Here is a 19791-nt window from a genome sequence, read left to right as displayed (position 1 = left end):
AAAATTTATAATGTCCAATAACGGACCATTATATTGGTATTATAAATTTACTCATTCAGGACAAATATTTTAGGTTCCCTATGGGAATCAACATCTATATTATTTGATGGCCAGGCAGGCATCTATTTTTGGAAATGAGACATAGCTCTCATAGTGCATTGGCACTGCTGATGGCTTCAAATAGCCTATGCAGTGGCCTCCACGGTATGCACTAACCTTGTATCTTGGGTGGTGTGCTAAGTCCCAACTGATGAGCCTAACTTAGCACACGAGGGTGAAACGCAGGCAACCAAGAATGAGTTAGCTGGAAAATTTATAATGTCCAATAACGGACCATTATATTGGTATTATAGCATGTTGTTCATTACAAGATAACAGCAATTGTCGCAATCAAGAATAAAATTCCACCATGTATTGTCGTCTTGTGATACCCTTAAGTTATAGAGGAATCCCGATGCTGCATATGTATCACAACAAACAGATGTTCTGAAGGAACTAACAACACTTCATCCGATGGGATATTACGTTACAACATTCTAAAGGTACAAAACTGTGAAATGTTGGAAAACATTCATTCATTACACATTTAGAGGGAATGCAAAACACTGAAGTTAAGGAAAGTGATAAATTACTTGAAAATATTCTTACTAAACCAATTTTCAGGTTACCAAACAGTTACGTCGTTAAATTCGTTAAATACAACTCCCCAATATAAAATATGCAAAGGAAAATCCCTCCAATTTTCTTTAACTACGACTACAATTACAGATCTGTCTACCTACATTTGTTCCATTAAACCAAATTACAAGTGATCGGTAGATCAATGTACCACGTGCATAATGTGAATAACGAAAAATGAAAATAAAATATATCAACAGCTGCCGAAGCGAAACAGCATTTGTTTGTGTAAATCCTACATATGTGAACACATGACGTAATGATATTATACCGGACACCCGAACAATAAATCTTGAAGTAACGACAAGCAAAAATAAAATGAAAGTTCATCGAACTTGAACACACGCGGCTAAGCAGTAAGGACCAGTCTCTATTAGCCAGGTTTCCACGTGGGACATCCCTTATATTCATGTCGCTACTGGTGCAACGCTATTATGGGAGCACCTTCTGCCTACTAAGAATTATGCCGAAACATGGCCTGAAGAGTATCCACTACTGCAAACACTAACATCGTTCAATGCCTAACCTATGACTCGACTGTGTACAGACGACGCCCTAATCCTGCCCTTGAGCCAAAGTTAGTGTGTCTGCCCATCCTTAAATTATGTAATACTCGCAGCATCCTAAATCTATCGTTGAACCAACGTTATGGTATCTACACATCATTCATACTGCCAGGCGAAATGGAACTACTTAACACGGTGTCCGGATATTTACGTCTGATCCTCGTTTAAACTCTAGCACATGAAGTAAAAATCGCTACAAAATGAACTCGAACTTGGAAATATTACTGAGTCTGTGTCCTACAATAAAGCGTGAAATCAAAATTAAACAACATGTTCAGGTAGTTTAATCTAATCCCCAACACAGTCTCAACATATGCAGTGAAAGTCGCTAAATAAAAATAAACTCGACTCTCGTTTGACATTACGTAATATCACTGAAAACAGTAATCACTACCATCACGATATTCACGGCATAACTCGAGTGTGAGGCTCCTACTGACCTGCACTGTCAACACTTCAAACCGGTATCACCGTGAACTGTCCAGTGAAATAAGTACCCATCGATCTACGCAGGCTAAAGTATCATTCTAATAAAATTTCTTTTTCATGCGCGCAATGTTTCCAGTCAGCGATATATTCGTGTAGTAAAGGTACAGAATAGAATTCAATTTACAATATTCGAGTATTACCTTGACCGTGTGTCAGAATGTAGTTTGTTCGTGAGATCGGCTATTACATAATGCACTTAATTGGTATGAAATAGAACAGTCACTTAACTTAATTTTCGTTACCTACGTCTTACATAAAATAGTAATCAAGGGAGAACAACTTGTACGTTAAATATGCGTTACAGCGCTCACATAAAATAGTAATCAAGGGAGAACAACTTGTACTTTAAATATGCGTTACAGCGCTCTCACTTGGATTTGACAACCTTTATATTCATCAGTCGTTCTGGATTGCTACGGGTCATCGTTCCTCTTATACAGCCTTTCTCAGGAATATTACATCTCAACCTATATAGCATGTCACAAAAATTCCTCTCCATTGAAATACAGGGCCTCTTAACCTTGGCACCCTGCTTATTCTCCACCACTCATAAAATACAGCCTTACTCTGCCTTTAACATATTCCTAACTATTCTGAAAATATTTCATTTCCATTACAATAGATTTCCTTCCTGCTTGAAACTTTTTTAAATACAAGCGATCCCATGTTCAAACAACTTTATAATGATCTCACAATTAACTTCTCAAAAATTTTCCTGACCTCAGGAGCAAAATAGCCTTACCATAATTTTCTGTATCACAAATATACGGTGTCACAAAATTTAAGTTTCCTAAAAATGTCGACTTTAGACTTTCTTCACTGGATTTCGATATAAACCGCAAATATCGCTTGACATTACTGCTGAACACATATTTTGTCATCTCAGTTTTATCCTGGCGTGAATATTATTGTATATTTTGATATTTGACTTTTCACACTCATAACGTTTAGTATATCGTTATCATTATTGTAAATTTTACCGATCAGAACACTATTTCATTGATTTTCATTTGCAGTATTTAACTTCACTTTTATTTTTTAAATAATTGTAAACAGATTTTATGGTCTCGCACGCTGACATAAATCATAGACAATTCGCGTCCACACCTGAATAACGACAAGACACATCATTGTCGTCGCAACACTTAAATTTGCACATGCCATATATACAAGGCGATGTTATGCTCTATTAATTCATTAATTTAAAGGGACAAGCACTTACATTTCTGACAACAAAACATGATATTTAAATTAGACAGAACTCTAATTTCTTTGTTGGCATGGCGTTATTTTGGCTTCATTTTTTGTTAACCACCTCGGACTAGCCTCTGATAATTGCAGGACACATTCTTCCCTTAAGCACTACCTTATAAATACGCAGAATCTTCACTTGGCTTGAAGCAACACACATTAATATATTTTTATATCTAATATTTGATAATAAACTTCATTATGTACAAGTATACAACAGTTAAAGCGCCCCGCATTGTGTCGGGATCTCAACTAGTACAGTTTGAGGAAACCTCCCAACTCCTTCTTATCCCGATGTTTCACAGGTGTGACTGACCGTGAGACCCAAGTTTATCTCCGCCAGACTACAGTCCTCCCTTACCGATTACTAAAAATTACATCGTCCGCAGTAATTCACAATAGCTATCTATGAATCTGCTGTCTCCATATGAGAAGTTCAGGACACCTACAATTATTTAACTTACAACTTTCTTCCCAGACCGGGATGGATATCGTGGATACAATGTTATCAATATCTAATTCGTCTCCGTTCACCATTTACCACATGATAATATATTCCTTCCTCAAGCCAACTGGCTGTAGGTATTCTACAAGTCTATTTCGCTCACTTTAAACGTTCTTCCTAATGTCGTCTGACGCAGATTGACACTCTCGGGTAACTGAATGATGACTGGTGCTCTTGGTTGAGGAAGGAGTATTTATACATGTAGAAGGGACGCTCTGCTTGGCTTATATACTGTTGTGCAATCATTCCGTTTGATGACCAATGAACCGATTTCATCGAGACTCACCCCAGAGATTCCATCCATTTTTCCAGTCGTGATGGTGTTTTTTCTAATTTTTCCTGTTTCTTTAACGGGCGTAATTAATTAATTTACTGCACGAGGATTCCAGCGCAGTTTAACTGAATGGCATTGACACGTGTTCATTACTTCTCCATTATGGATGTCAACTTCTCTCCAGACCTAGTTAAGTATATTTCGGTCCTGTGGACTTAAGCTTCATCAGATATTTCCCCAAATTGTTGATTACGTATTTCTTTCTAAATGATAGTGCTGAAATCTCTCACAGTGAGGGTCATTAATCTGAATTTCATTATTATTCACCCGAGGTCTTCCGAAATGTTCCGACCTCGTTCGATGTTTGGTGGGCCGCTTCCCGCTGTGGGTTTTCGCGCCACAGAACGCGAGATGAGCTTGCAATGAAAATACGGATGCACTTCATCTTGTAGTTGAAAATTCGTCAAGGTAGACTTATGGGCTCATAATCCACCTACAACGACGAAATGTTTACATATATTGTGGAAACATTTAAATATTTCTTCCAAATTTGAAAGTTTGGAAGGATTTAGACATCACAACTGAACCATAATTCTACAGCGGAATCACTTGTCAATCTTGTTCCTGACGTAGGTCTTCAATCCTTTCGCACATTTGTTGCATATATCATCGACAAAATCTCCTATTGTGGACCTGCACTCTGGACATTCTTGGTTTTCCTCTAAGCTTCTGTTGATATTTATAGTTCCTTGGAGTGGCACATCGGCCGGTTTCCATCTGTTAATTGACGGGCCGTTGGACCTTTCCTTCTCCGCCGGTCAAATCCGCTGCTGGTATGGCGACGTCATCGGGTTGTGTAATTTGTTCTTCTTGGGCATGGTATACCTTCAGGTTCGCTGCATTAAATATGGCCTCCCTGCTGCCATTCAAACTTTGAATTTTATAGGAGTTGTTCCTGAAACTCTTAACAATTTTAAATGGTCCAACGTATAAGCGAGCAAATTTTGCGTAGATATTTCCCCGTGGCTTAGACATCATGCGTATCCTTACGAGCACAAATTCATTTTCCTCTAATAGACGATGGAATTTTTCGTTTCTAATTCCACGCAACCGGTGATCTGCCTGCCGACGTAGGTGTTCAGCCGTATTTTGTATACATAATTCCTGTCATTGTCGAGGATCAATGGAACACTGAATCATATCATGCCAGGGTCTCACAGGGTATTAGTTAAAATGAACGACTGGTGGAATTCTCCTTGTAGGTTCGTGTACGGTGTCATTGACACAATTGACTATTAGGGTTAACACCGCAACCCACTTAAATTGCTCTTTGGTGCGGTAAACACTGCAGAATTTTGCAATTACCTGCATTACCTTCTCGCTGGGATTTCCCTCGGGATATCTAACACTACTGAGAATATGATGAATTTCCCAAGTTCTGAATGACCGTCTTAAGCTGTGCTGAATTAAACTGGCGACCATGGTCTGTAAGAAGGAATTTCGTCTTGCCCATATCGGGAGTAATGTTACGGGAAATACATCTCAAAACAATCTTGGAGTTCGCTTTCTGCATAGGAAACAGTGTCGTAAGTTTGGAGAAGACGTCAATGGTTACTAAGACAAACTTGTTGCCACGCTTTCCTTTCACGAGGGTCCCATGAATGTCCATAGCGAATAGCTCCTTTGGTTGTGAAGGCAAAAGGGGGATAGGTGCCTGTCGAATTAAATAAGGGTTTGCCTTAACCCGCTGGCATGTGTCGCATGTAATGATGATTTCCCTTGCATTCTGCAAATTCACCCAGGTAAAGGTTTCTTCAGCGGTTGAAACAACTTTTTCGATCCTTCCATGACCGATAACTCTGTGCACGTGCCAAATTAATGCATTTTGTAGTTGCGTTGGTATTAAAATCCGGGATTTTACATGATCACTGTCTCCAAATTTCACGAGTGTATTATCCGCAAACAAGTAGTTATCAGCGAGCTTACGGACGGCAGAGTATCGTGGATCCTCAGCAGGAAGTATCTCTCGAAGTTACGAGATCATTTTTCCGCAAAAGGGTGTCTTGATTGTAGATCTCTTACTTGTCCCAACTCTATAAGGAAATCCCGATTTTCCTGGACCAGATCTAGATGGTTTACCACATTCTCTTCCTCGTTAGGGTTCCTGCTAAATAAGTCCGCCAGGACATATGAGTTCCCTGAACAATGCTCAATCTCAAAGTCAAATTGTTGGATAAACAGAGCCCGTCTGGCCACTCTTTTACTCGCAAAGGTGGTCTTCATTATAAAAGTAAGTGCCTTGTGGTCTGTCTTAAGGATGATATGAAATCTATAAATCATCTTTTCCGATGCTGCAATGCCTGAACAATGGCAAACATTACCCGTGGCGTCACAATATACCTAATCTCATGCCATCGTAGTTTACGACTATAGAAAGACAAATAATTCCTATCGGTGGGCTGGTCTGAACATTCCTGATATAAAAGTGCCCCGATTCCCACGGTGGACGCATCTTTTGTAAAATGAAGGATTTCTCGCAATCGGTATAACCAAGTTTAACGCTGTTTAGCAGTAGCTCTTTGGTCTTCCTGAATGCTTCCTCACATTCTGGAATCTACCTCCACTTATTGGTTTTATGAAGCAAGCTCTGAAGTGGGGCCACAACTTCGGTAAATTTGGGCAGCGATCCGCGAAAAATTGGCACATTCCAAGGAATTGCCTGACATTTTTAGTTTGAGTGGCCTAGGAAACTTGTCTATGACCAGGAGTTTTACGGTTTTCGGGCGAACCCCTCGCCATCAGTAACATGAACAAGAAACAAAGCTTCCCTCTGACAAGAGCGGGACTTCCTTAAATTCACTGAAGCCTGATGCCCATAAATTTTCCAATTGTTTCCTTAAATATGGGATGTTCTCATCAAAACTTCCTGAAGCTGACAAAATATCGTCCAGATAACGCGTTGTCACAGCCTTAATTTCTTCGGTGAGACGTCGATCTATTGGGCTTATGAGAGCTGCACTGGCGTTCGTAAGTCCGAAAGGCCAGGGTTTGAATACATACGTTTTCTGATCAAAAATTATGCCAGTAAACTGTTTTGACTTACGCTGCAGCCCGATGTGGTGGTATGAGGATGTTAGATCTACTCTGATGAAACGTGATTTTCCTCTAGAATATCTAATGGAGTCTTTTATGGGCGGAGCTTGATTGTGCTCGGGGATAATCTTTCATTGAGGGCACGAGCGTCCTGGCGCACTCGCAGTGACCCATCAGGTTCCTGAATTTCCACTAACGGATTTAAATATGGTGTTGTGTGCTTGAAAATCAACCCAATGTCCTCTGTTTCCTTTATAATTTTGGCAGCTTGGGTGTAGTAATTATCTGGAATAGAATACGATTCCCTCTTGGAAGGCGTCCAATCCGTAACAGCTAAAGCATAAGTTAGGGAATTGACCAGGTCTGGAACCGAACACTAAAATATACTCCACCAAAAGATTTCAAAGATGCTCCTCTTTCCCCAAGTCCCTGGACATTCTCCTACCTTCAAACCTCTCATGGCTTCATAATCCGTGTGAACATCAACTTCCGAAACGTCATGTAGCTCTTCACGATGAATTTCTTCACCTGTACAACCTCGCTTTGATCAGAATTTGCCTCTATTTACAGGTTTTGATCCTTGGACATCCTCTGCGCCATATTAAAATATTCTGTCTTCTACCGATTCCTCATTTAATTGAACAAATTCATATCCCTCATCCTTCCAGAATTCAGTATGATTTGTACTTTATTCAGTCACAGCATTAGTTTCTCGAATGAAATCGGCTCCTAAAATCACATTGTTGTGCATCTTGGACATGACCAAAAAATGATGATGGAACGTGGAATTTCCAGTCTGGAGAACTAAAAACGTTTGTACCTTACAAACAGCAATTTTGTCATGTATGACCAGTCGTATTTTTACATTCGGCTCTGGAATTATTGGCAACTTATTTCGATGTCTCAAATCGTCAAAAAGAGCTTGAGAAATGATGCTGATACTGGCAGAAATATCCACCATAGATTTGACCTGAATGTTAGATATGCGGACTTTGATTGGGGTAGTTTCTGTACTTTGGTGATTTCCTGTTTCACGTGGTCTTTAACTAGGTCATCGGATGTAATGATTCAAGAGTCAGTTTGTGCAACCACCCAGCCATCTTGCGCATCGCACTGGGGTTGATGACTCTGAAATTTAATCTATTGGGATTTTGAAGTGTCTACTACAGATGACGATTGTGAATCACTTTCGAAACTTGGCGCAATTGGATTTAAGTTAGAATCCTGCTGATCCTGGGTATTTGCTCCCTGGTACTCTAACCATTCAGCCCCAAAGCAATCTGTGTTTACTTCCTAGTGTTGAATGGCACCCTTTCATTTTTTCTCCTGAGCTCTTCTCAACCCGTCAGTATATCGAACCCGCTCTCGATACCTCTCATCGTCGTTATGCCTAGAATTCTGGGCTCTGTTATTTCCCCAGTCCCTTCGGTTATTTTCATCATTCCTAAAGTGCCTGCGGTTACCTCCGTTTCCATAATACCGTTTCCAGTTAGGGTTCCTCTTCTGGTGATAATTCCAGTTCTCGCTACGCCCATTCCAGTCCTCATTTCTAGGATGTGAGTGTCCCCAGTTGTTTCCAAACTCTCGTCTTACTTTGGTCGATTGTAATTTTCCCTGGTCTGATATTTCCGGATCTCCTTCGGGAACCTGACTGATAGTATTCACGTGGTGTTCGTGGAATTGTCCTCCTCTTTGTGATGTTTGGTTATTCGTGTAGTCTGACTGTCGGAGGATCATCTCCGCTTATATACGCGACTCTACCCTTGATGCAACAGGCATCCTTTGACCCTCCGGAGGCAATTCCTTTTGGATAGCTTGAACTAATTCTTACTCCTACGGTGGTGCTTCATGTTCGCGAAATTTAAAAAGATGAGCTGTAAAATATTCTGAGTACTTGGTAGGACGTACAGCTGTGTACCTATGTGAGTACGGTTCAATTCTCAGGTTCTGCTGGATCTCTGTACTCCCACATTTACTTAGAAACGCCCGTTGGAACTCGTCAGAAGTGTCGAAATGGTAACGAAAACCTTTGAACCATAATAACGGCGCTCCTTCAAGGGATCCTTCGACCACCCTTAACTGCCGCTCTTCAAGAATCTTAGGGTCACGAATATATTCCCTAAGATCCTTGAGGAATCCTTTCGGAGTTAGATGAGGGCCTCCATTAAATTTCTGTGCTGGTCCCCATGCAGTCTAATCATGTGTGTGACATTCGTAACCCCTGAGCCTGGAGATCGACAGGGCTCAATATTCTGACTCTGACTACTAACTTTGGTATGACTACCATTTGGCAATTGAGAACCAAAATTTGGATCAGGAACTGTCGTGGGTAGATTTAAAACTTTATCCACCTTGGTTTGCATGTCAGCCACACTACTGATCCAGCTATTGACTTCATTCTTAATGAATCCGACTTTCTTATCCAATTCTCACAAATCCTGCTCAATACTACTGTTCCCATCATCGGACTCTCTGGTGTGCACGGTCATGTTCTGCCTAGTGCCACGCAAATCATTTCTCATTTCCACTAATTCCTCTTAAACTTCTTTAATCGTGGTTTCGGAATCTTCACTAGACAACAGGAGTTTACCTCGTGAAGTTGCATTAGTCTCTTGTGCACTGTTTCGGTTTTCAGCGTTAACGTACTGTCCAATTCCCCAATAATTTTCTGTCTTACAGACTAATAGCTTAATATCAGCTGATACAATTTCACGCTGTTCCTCCACGACCGTTAAAGTTTTCTCATGATCTATGGACTTCCGCATCTCTCTAATCTGTTGATTAATGTCGGCTTTAAGTTCTACAAGGGTATCGATCAGCTCGTTTATGTGCTACTTGGCAATCAACGAAATATTTGTCAAGTTCCTTCTTTATCTCCTCCTGACTATCACATAATTTACGATACATGTCGTAGCTTTCATTAAAACTTTATCAATGTCTGTTTCTAAACTATCAAAAGTTTGGGTAAACTTTATCAAAATCATCTTTGAGATTGACCTGAACTTCCGGAAATTGTTTGTACATTTCTTTCTTAATTTCGACCTGGCTATAATCGAAACGCTGATTTAGTTTTCCCATCTCACCCTTATCTTCCTCTGAGTTCTGGACAACTGGTCTGTGTTTCTTGACTAGTTGATCTACCGTGTCCTGTAATCCAACCTTTAAAACATCACTAGTAGTTGGAATCCTAGACTTTAAATCATCAGTATTATCTTGAATTCTAAGCTTGAAATCATCACTATTATTTTGAATCACAGACTTTAAATCATCCCTCGAATCTTACAACTAGTTTGGGTATCATTAATCCTACTCTTAAAATCATCACTGTGAACTTTCATGTCCTCCAGCTGAATTTTCATGTACCCCGCTCGCACTCTCTACCTTCTGAACTTTCATATCTTCCATCATCTGCTTCAGTGGATCCATCGTCACCTGACTTTCCATCACAACAACAACAAATACAGAAACGAGTATACTGGCTGTTCTTTGCAGCCACGATACCACACACCACTATGGAAATAATTCACTACTGTGTTTTCACATAAAAACGCTATTAAGTTGTAATAAAATGCAACTCACAACTTTGCTACAGTTGCCTTGTTTAAGTTTAATGACTGTGTCTTGTATCATAAAGTATGTAATAAAATAAAATTCTGACGTTCTAGTAAAGTAAAATTGCTAAATATCCAAAATTGTTTTGCATTCATGTAATTAATTAATTATTCAACATGCCATAGCATAAATCCTGAATGTAATTCAACAGTACCACTTCCAAGATTTATAGCTGTGACATGGATGAAAATACGATAAAGCCTTAAGTAGAAGCTTCCTCAAATGCACTGCGACTGTTATTACTATTAACTAAGTAGTTACGTTCCTCGTTAAACGTAATAAATTTTAGCACTCTCATTGGACATATTTTGTTCAATTGTGGCTCAGCGCTAGTCTTCATCTGCCTTGTGTTATTTGTAATGTGGCTTAGACTACATTATTTCGAATTATAGTTATTTTTTCGTGAAATACACTCCCTTATCGTTATCGTGACGTAGGTTCCTTCATCGTCATCGTGACATAGGCCTCAAAGTTGGTTTACTAGCGAACAACTTGTCAAAATCTCTTCGTCAAGTGACTTAAGCCCCACGTTTATGCAGCATTTTACTGAACCCTTGAACTTACCGTTCCATCGTTGGTCGTCTGCCTCGGCTGCTTCAAGAGAGCAATATCGTACTCTTGGATCTTGGGATCGTTGCGAGGTTTTTTCTGTCACTTCATTGTCCAAACGATACGGTTCAGAGGAGAGCGTAAGTACTTGAAATGAGGAGCAAAAATGTGCTTAATAAATATTTCTTTAATGTAAATCACGAGAATTTATTTATTGTAAAGTCAAGAAAATTCACTTAAAATTTTCTCAACATGTTTTAACGTAATCACAATGCATAACGTGATTGGTAAAATTTTATTGAAATTGTTTATGATTGTCTTTCAAGGAATGGGAACGTAGTGTAAAATTCGAGGACAGAAATATCCAGAAAACGAGAATAAAACCTGAAAATCGTGCACCAGTGATCCGAACGGTAACTGAAAGTTAATCCACACGATCCGTTGAAAATCTGACCTTCATGAAGTAGAATTCTAGATTTACATTTAATTGAGTGTATCCACCAGTCGACTATCCTATCGGATATAAGAACACCTCCCGAAATGGATCCTTTATCGAACCAAGACTATTATCATTTGCTAAGAATAGGTTGCGAAATATTACTTGAAGCATGTTGTTCATTACAAGATTACAGCAATTGTCACAATCAGAAATAAAATTCGTTTCGTGACACCCTTAAGTTACAGAGGAATCTTTATGCTGAATATGCATCACCCCAAAAAGATGTTCAGAAGGAAAAAAGACCACTTGATCCGATGTGATCTTACGTTACATCGTTCTGAAGGAAAAAAACTGCGAAATGCAGGTAAACATTCATTCATTATGCATTTAGAAGAAATGCTGAACACTAAAGTCAAAGAAAGTGACATATCACTTTAAAATGTTCCTACTAAACCAATTTTCAGGTTACGAATCAGTTACGTCGTTAAATTCGTTAAATACAACTCCCCAATACAAAACAAGCAAACGGAAATCCCTCCAATTTTCTATACCTACAATTACAATTACAAATATGTCTACCTACACTTGTCGTATTAAACCAAATTACAAGTGATCGGTAGATCAACTTCCCACATACATAATGTGAATAACGAAAAATGAAAATATATTATATCAACAGCTGCCGAAACGAAACAGCATTCGTTTGCGTAAATCCTATATATGTGAACTAAGTTTCAACACACGACACTATCAAATATACCGGACACCCGAACAATAAATCTTGAAGTAACGACAAGCAAAAATAAAATGAAAGTTCATCGAACTTGAACACATTCGGCTAAGCAGTAAGGACCAGTCTCTATTAGCCAGGTTTCCACGTGGGACATCCCTTATATTCATGTCGCTACTGGTGCAACGCTATTATGGGAGCACCTTCTAGTTACTAAGAATTAAGCCGAAACATGGCCTGCATAATGCCGTATCCACTACTGCAAACACTAACATCGTTCAATGCCTAACCTATGACTCGACTGTGTACAGACGACGCCCTAATCCTGCCCTTGAGCCAAAGTTAGTGTGTCTGCCCATCCTTAAATTATGTAATACTCGCAGCATCCTAAATCTATCGTTGAACCAACGTTATGGTATCTACACATCATTCATACTGCCAGGCGAAATGGAACTACTTAACACGGTGTCCGGATATTTACGTCTGATCCTCGTTTAAACTCTAGCACATGAAGTAAAAATCGCTACAAAATGAACTCGAACTTGGAAATATTACTGAGTCTGTGTCCTACAATAAAGCGTGAAATCAAAATTAAACAACATGTTCAGGTAGTTTAATCTAATCCCCAACACAGTCTCAACATATGCAGTGAAAGTCGCTAAATAAAAATAAACTCGACTCTCGTTTGACATTACGTAATATCACTGAAAACAGTAATCACTACCATCACGATATTCACGGCATAACTCGAGTGTGAGGCTCCACTGACCTGCACTGTCAACACTTCAAACCGGTATCACCGTGAACTGTCCAGTGAAATAAGTACCCATTGATCTACACAAGCTAAACCATCATTTTAATAAAATTTATTTTTCACACCCGCAATGTTTCCAGTCTGCGACATTTTCGCCCCGTAAAGGTACAGAATAGAATTCAATTTACAATAATCGATTATTATCTTGACCGTGTGTCAGAATGTATTTTGTTCGTGAGGTCGGGTATCACAAAATGCACTTCGTTTGTATAAAATAGAACCGTCACATAGTCGTTATTGCCGTTACCTACTGTTTTACATAATGTAGTAATCATAGGCCCCTTATACAGCCTGTCTCAGAAATATTACATCTCAACCTATACACCATGTAAAAAGAATCCTCTCCGTCGAAATACAGGCCCTCATATCCTCGGCACCCTGCTTATTCTACATCATCACATCTTCCTGACTATTCTCATAATATTGCATTTCCATTTCCTTCTTGAAACTTTTTTAAATACAAGCGATCCTATGATCAAATAACTTTATAAATATCTCACAGTTAACTTATCGTAATTTTCCCTGACTTCGCGAGCAAAATAGCATACCGTGATTATCTGTATCACAAATACACGGTGTCACAAAGTTTAATTTCCAAAAAATTCCAACTTATGATTTACTTCACTGGATTTGGATATAAACCGCAAATATCGCTTGACATTCCTGCTGAGCATCAAATTTATCATTGTATTTTATCCTGACGTGAATCTTATTTTTGGATAATTTGTTACTTGACTTCATCACACTCATAATGTTTATTTTGTCCTTATCATCATTGTAATTTACCAGCCCGAACATTATTTCTATGATTTTCATTGCAATATTTAACTTCACTTTCACACTTGTGAACAAAATTTAAACGCATTTTGAAGGCTCACGCGCTGACATAAATAATAGACAATTCGCCTCCACACTAGAATTACAAGACATATCGTCGTCTCAACACTTAAATTTACACACGCCACATATACAACGCGAGTTACGATTAATTAATTAATTAATTAATTAATTTTAAAGGGACAAATTAGACAGACATCTAATTTCGTCTTTGGCATGGCGTTATGTCGGCTTCATTTTATGCCAGCCACCTTGGACTTAGCCTCTCATAATTCCAGGACAAATTCTTCGCTTAAACACTACCATATAAATATACACATTCTGCAGTTAGCTTGAGCAACACACATTCAATTTTTTTGATATCTAACACTTGACAATAAACTTGATTATTTACACTTATGCAACAGTTAAACCGCCCCGCTTCGTGTCGAGAACTCAAGTAAAACAGTTTGCGGAGTCCTCCCAACTACTTCCTATCCGGATGTTTCACAGTTGTGACTGACCGTTAGGCACATGCTTATCTCCTCCAGACTACAGTCCTCGATTTCCGATTACCAAAAATAACATCGCCCTCAGTAGTTCACAAGAGCTATGTATGAATTTGCTGTCTCCCTATGAGAAGTTCAGGAATCCTACAATTATTTAACTTACGTTTCTCTTCCCCAACCGGGATGGATATCGTGGATACAATGTTATCAATATCTAATTTGTCTCTGTTCACCATTTACCACTTGGTAATATATTCCTCCATCAAGCCAACTTGCTGTAGAGATTCTACAAGTCTCCTTCGTCCACTTCAAGCCAATGATGACTGACGTTCTTGGTTGAAGATGGAGTATTTATGCATGTAGAAGGGACGCTCTGCTTAGCATTATCTACTGTTGTGAAATCATTCCATTTGATGACCACTGAACCGATTAGTTCGAGATTCACCGAAGAGATTCCATCTATTTTTCCAGTCATGATGGTGTTCTTTGCTAATTTTTCATACTTCCTTAATAGGTATAATTAGTTAAATCCATGTACGGGTATTCCCGCGCTTTTTGACTGCATGCACTTGAAACGTATAAACTACTCTACCGTTATGTATGCCAGCTACTCTCCAGGCCTAATTAAATACATTTCCACCCTGTGCTTCATCAGATAATTCCAAAATTTCTTAATCACTTATTTCTTTTTAATGACAGTGCCGAAATCTCTTTCAATGAGCGTTATAATCCAGAACTTCATTATTAATTACCCGAGGTCTTCCGAAATCTTCCGACCTCGTTCGATGTTTGGTAGGCCGCTTACCGCTGTGGATGTTCACACCACAGAACGCCAGATGAGTTTGATATAAAAATATGGATGCCAATCATCTTGTAGTTGAATTTTCAACAATGTAGAATTATGGGTTCAATACCTCAATATTTGTTGCAATCCATCCGGTTCCCTTGCTTATAGATAGGTGCAATTACTGCTTTTGTTCAATCTGAAGGTACATTACCAACACTCCGTGCTAATCTTATTATTCTGTGAAGCAATTTCCTCCCTGCCTTACCACTAATACTTCACCATTTTAGGTCTCATTTCATCTATTCCTGCTGCTTTATGACAATGGAGTTTATTTACCATTTTTTCCACTTCCTCAAGCGCAATTTCACCATCATTTTCCTCTCCCCATGAGTTCCATAGTTCGCGACACGACCATGAAGATTTCATTTTCCGTTGAGAAGATTTTCAAAATATTCCATTCACCTCTCCCGTGATTCCCTGGGATCTATTTTCAGTTCACCTGAATTACCCCAAACACTGTTTTTTTCCTTTTACCCTCCCTTCCTAAGATTTGTTATTACTGTCCCAAAAGGTTTCTCTGCTACTTGACGTAGCCTTTCCAGGTTATTACCAAAATTCTCCCACGCCTTCTTTTCGAATTCAGCAACTATTCGTTTCGCTCAGTTTCTTTCATCTGTGTGCATCAGCCCTTGTTTGAAGCCATTTCTGATAAGCCTTCTTTCCTCCTTTTCAATCTGCCCTCACTTCTTTATTCCACCAAGATGTTCACTTTTCCCCATCTTTACTCACAGTTGTTCCTAGGCATTTCCTTGCTACTACAGCATCCCTGTATGCCACCCATTCTCTTTTCATATCCTGAACTTGCTTACCGTCCACTGTTAGCAACTTCCTACTAATTATTTTCCATCTATTTCTGTCTAATTTCCTCATCCTGGAGATTATCTACCCTTACTCGTTTGCAGACAGGTTTCACTTTCTCTACTCTAGGCCTAGAGACACTTGGCGTAGTTCACTACAGATCAGATAGTAGTCCGTTTCATCGAAAAATCCCCGAAAAGCCTGTACATTCCTAACAGATTTCCTGAATTCGAAGTCAGTTGAGATATAGTCTATTATATATATGGTACCCCTAGCTTCCCATATGTAGCGTTGAATAGCTTCATGCTTGAAGAATGTATTCGTAACTACTAAACCCATACTAATACAAAAGTCCAGCAAACGCTTCCCGTTCCCTTTCGCCTCCATATTTACCAATTACCCTTTCGTATCCTTCAGTTCTATTTCCAACTCTCGCTTTGAAATTGCCCATTACAGCTGATCTGTCCTTGCTGTTGAGCCTGACTACGATGTCACTCGATGCTTCATAAAACTTGTCAATTTCATCTTCAACTGCACCCTCACTTGGTGAATACACTGAGACAATTCTCGTCCTAATTCCTCCACCTGCTAAATCTACCCACATCATTCGCTTGTATACGTGCCAAACAGAAACTGAGTTGCGTGAAATAGTATTCCTGATTAACACCTCTATCCCACACTCCGCCCTTCCCTTTTTAACACCCGTGAAGTACACTTTATAATCTCTTATCTCTTCCTCGTTATCTCCCCTTACCCGAATATCACCTTCACCTAGCACGTCCATATGCATTCTCATTGATGACTCAGTGAGTTCTACTTTATTTTTTCCATAAGCCCCATTAATATTGTTAGCTCCCCATCGAATTCCACTTCGTTCGCCAAGTTGTTTGCAAGGAGGCCCTCGCCTGTCAAATGTGAGTGGGATTCCGTTACTCCCATAGTTTCGAAGCTTGCTTAAATTGTTCTGAGCTCGGTAAATTCATGAAGCAGAATGCTACTCTACTAACACTTTATCCAAGTGAGGATCTCTCCTCTAACTGTTAGGGACCACCGGTGTATTCTACAGACCTAGCGGCCTGAGCACAAGGAAGGCCATGACTCAGAATATGTCCGAGATTCCCACTCCCATTCTGCAGCAACTGGTATTCCGACTCTCAGGAACACTTACTAGGCCGCCCAGCCGTTGCACATGGTTAACGAACTAGGACGTGACTACAGAAACCCACATCACGAACCATATAAGTGTACATGTTTAGTTTAATTTTGACTGTGACATATTGTGACCTCCAAGTTTAAAGTGTAGAAAACAGAGCTTGTGTAGAGCGTTCCTTTTCCAGTGTTAAGTTAAAACGGATGAGCACTCATCAAGGCGTAACTTGGTGTAAGTATTTAATTTCAGGGGTGATCATACCATGTATTGGAATTGTATTGTTATTTGTAATCTCCCACTTGCCGTCCTTTTTCACTATATCTCAATAACTCATGCGCTTGTTGTTTAACATTTTCCACTTTAGGATCTTCTCGATTTCTGTGTTTGAAATTGGGCAGGTATGCACTAAAAGATACTCATTTGGTCTTTGGAGTTTTTTAAATAAATGGAACTTCCTTCCTTCCTTTACATTGGAGCAGTATCCACCATGGTGCATTTCAATGTCCTGTTGTCTCGAATTGTGGTTTAATCTTCGATTCTCATGACCCTTTCAGTCGTAGTGTCAAAGGAACACTAGTAATAATATTCAAGTATATGATAGATTGCATTTGGATTTAAATATTTCAGGGTATGAGAACATTTTAATAAAACACTACAACCTAAGCGATATTCTTCGTCGCCGTTGTTACGTCTTGGTGAAAAGAAAGCGTCAAGGTTAGGGGAAGAGCCGGCATCTGCTTGTTATCTTACAACTTGTCCAAGATTTCATCAGGGAGGAAAAGCAGGACCAGTATGGAAATAGAAAGAAAGCATGGCACATCGGTGTATATACCTGAAGAAGTAAGGGAAAGGTGGACAGGGTATGTAGAGTGCCGATATGTGTATGATCAAAAAACTAATTATATAGAAATGGAAGATGAGACAAGAGTAATAGAAGATGGAAAACGATAAAGCTCTTTGGGAAGGGGAGGTAGAAAAAGCTATGAAGGAAATGAAGAGTCGCAAAGCAAGTGGGATTGATGGATTACCGATAGAGCTTTTTAAATGTCTTGGAAGTTAAGGAATGAAAGCGCTAACATATCTCTTTAGTAAGATATATGAATGTGGTGAATGGACAGATCATGTTTTTTCAGTAGTAATGGTACCGATTGAAAAGAAAATGAATTCAAAGAAATTTGAAGATTTTAGAAGCATCAGTGTGATCACACGTGCAGCCAAAGTGTTACTGAGAGTACTGAACAGAAGACTTCATCGAAGGTTAGACAACTGTATCTCTGAGGAACAGTATGGCTTCATGGGAGGGAAAGGAACAAGAATTGCAATTGGACTATTAAGAACATTAGGTGAGAGATACATTGAAAGAGGAAGAGAAATCTGCGCTGTGTTCATTGACCTGGAAAAAGCTTTTGATAGAGTAGAGTGGAAAAATTTAATGGACATTCTAAGCAGCAACGGAGTCGACTGGAAGGAGAGAAGGCTGATTCAGAATCTGTATCTACAGCAGAAAATAGAGTGCAGATAGGGAATGAGATGACAGAGGAATCCACAATTAGAAGAGGCGTAAGACAAGGCTGCATTTTCTCCTTCATACTTTTTAACATGTATTTTGAAGGGATTATCCAGAAATGCATGAATAGGAAAAGAGGAGTGAAAGTTGGTGGTAGGAGAATACAATGTATTCGATTTGCTGATGGCATGGTCCTACTGGCAAAGAGTGAACGAGCTATGATGGCGATGCTAACAGATCTAAATTCTGTCTTTGAAGAATTGGGAATGATGATTAACAAGAAAAAGACAATAAACTAAAATTATTGGCTTACCTTTTTAGAACTTTTTACGAACATCCAACATTAGTGCATTTCAAAAATGTGTCTATCTATATGCTTACATCTGCTTCTCTTACTGCTCGAAATTTTGGACGTAACACGACCTTGGTTCTGGAAATATCCTCATCACGTTCTTCCAGCTCGCACTTCAGATCGGTAACATTTAAGTCGTTCAAACTAACATCATTACTTGCATTATCTTCCTTATATCGCACTATCTGTTAACGGTCACGAATTGTCCAAAGACCATCCCACTTCTGACGCCAGTTGTTACATACGTGGGTACCGGTAACGTTGGTGAATTTTCTTGCCGTAGGAATATCTTTTACAGTAAAACTCATTACTACTTACAAATATAACTACGCCGTGCGTGTTTGCCCTGCGGTTAAGGGTGCGCATCTGTGAGCTTGCATTCGGGGGTTAGTGGGTTCGAACCACACTGTGGCAGCCTTGAAGATGGTTTTACGTGGTTTACTATTTTCACACCCAGGCTAATGCTTGGGCTGTGCATTATTTAAGGTCACGGCCGATACCTTCCCACTCCTAGACCTTTCCTATCGTATTTTCGCCGTAAGGCCTGTCTGTGTCGGTGTGACATAAAGACATACACACATTCTTGCTAATACTAATAATTTTAATCAAGGTAACGTACAACTGTTCCCAAATCTTCGTTCATTCACAAGTACATAAATTTCCTTGCCTTGGCATACAGCATTAGGTTCAAATAACAGAAAAATGATTATTCTCACTTCCGCCGCACATTTTGTCTCTTGGTACATTTTTCCATAATGGTGGTCAGTTGTCTCGCTGTCCAGCTGCGACTGATATACTATGTTGGTGTCACA

General features: G+C 39.3%; 1 protein-coding gene across 1 annotated transcript in view; it reads left to right on the top strand.

The window, feature by feature from the left end:
- The window catches only part of LOC137501038 (zinc finger protein 260-like), a 114751-nt gene that overhangs the window by 90982 nt on the left and 3978 nt on the right, over positions 1–19791 (top strand). The window lies entirely within an intron of this gene.

The sequence above is a fragment of the Anabrus simplex genome, chromosome 5, assembly GCF_040414725.1.
Source record: "Anabrus simplex isolate iqAnaSimp1 chromosome 5, ASM4041472v1, whole genome shotgun sequence".
In the NCBI taxonomy this organism is placed as follows: Eukaryota; Metazoa; Arthropoda; class Insecta; order Orthoptera; family Tettigoniidae; genus Anabrus; species Anabrus simplex.
The sequence above is the reverse complement of the archived record's forward strand: the minus strand, read 5'-3'. Positions and strand labels throughout refer to the sequence as shown.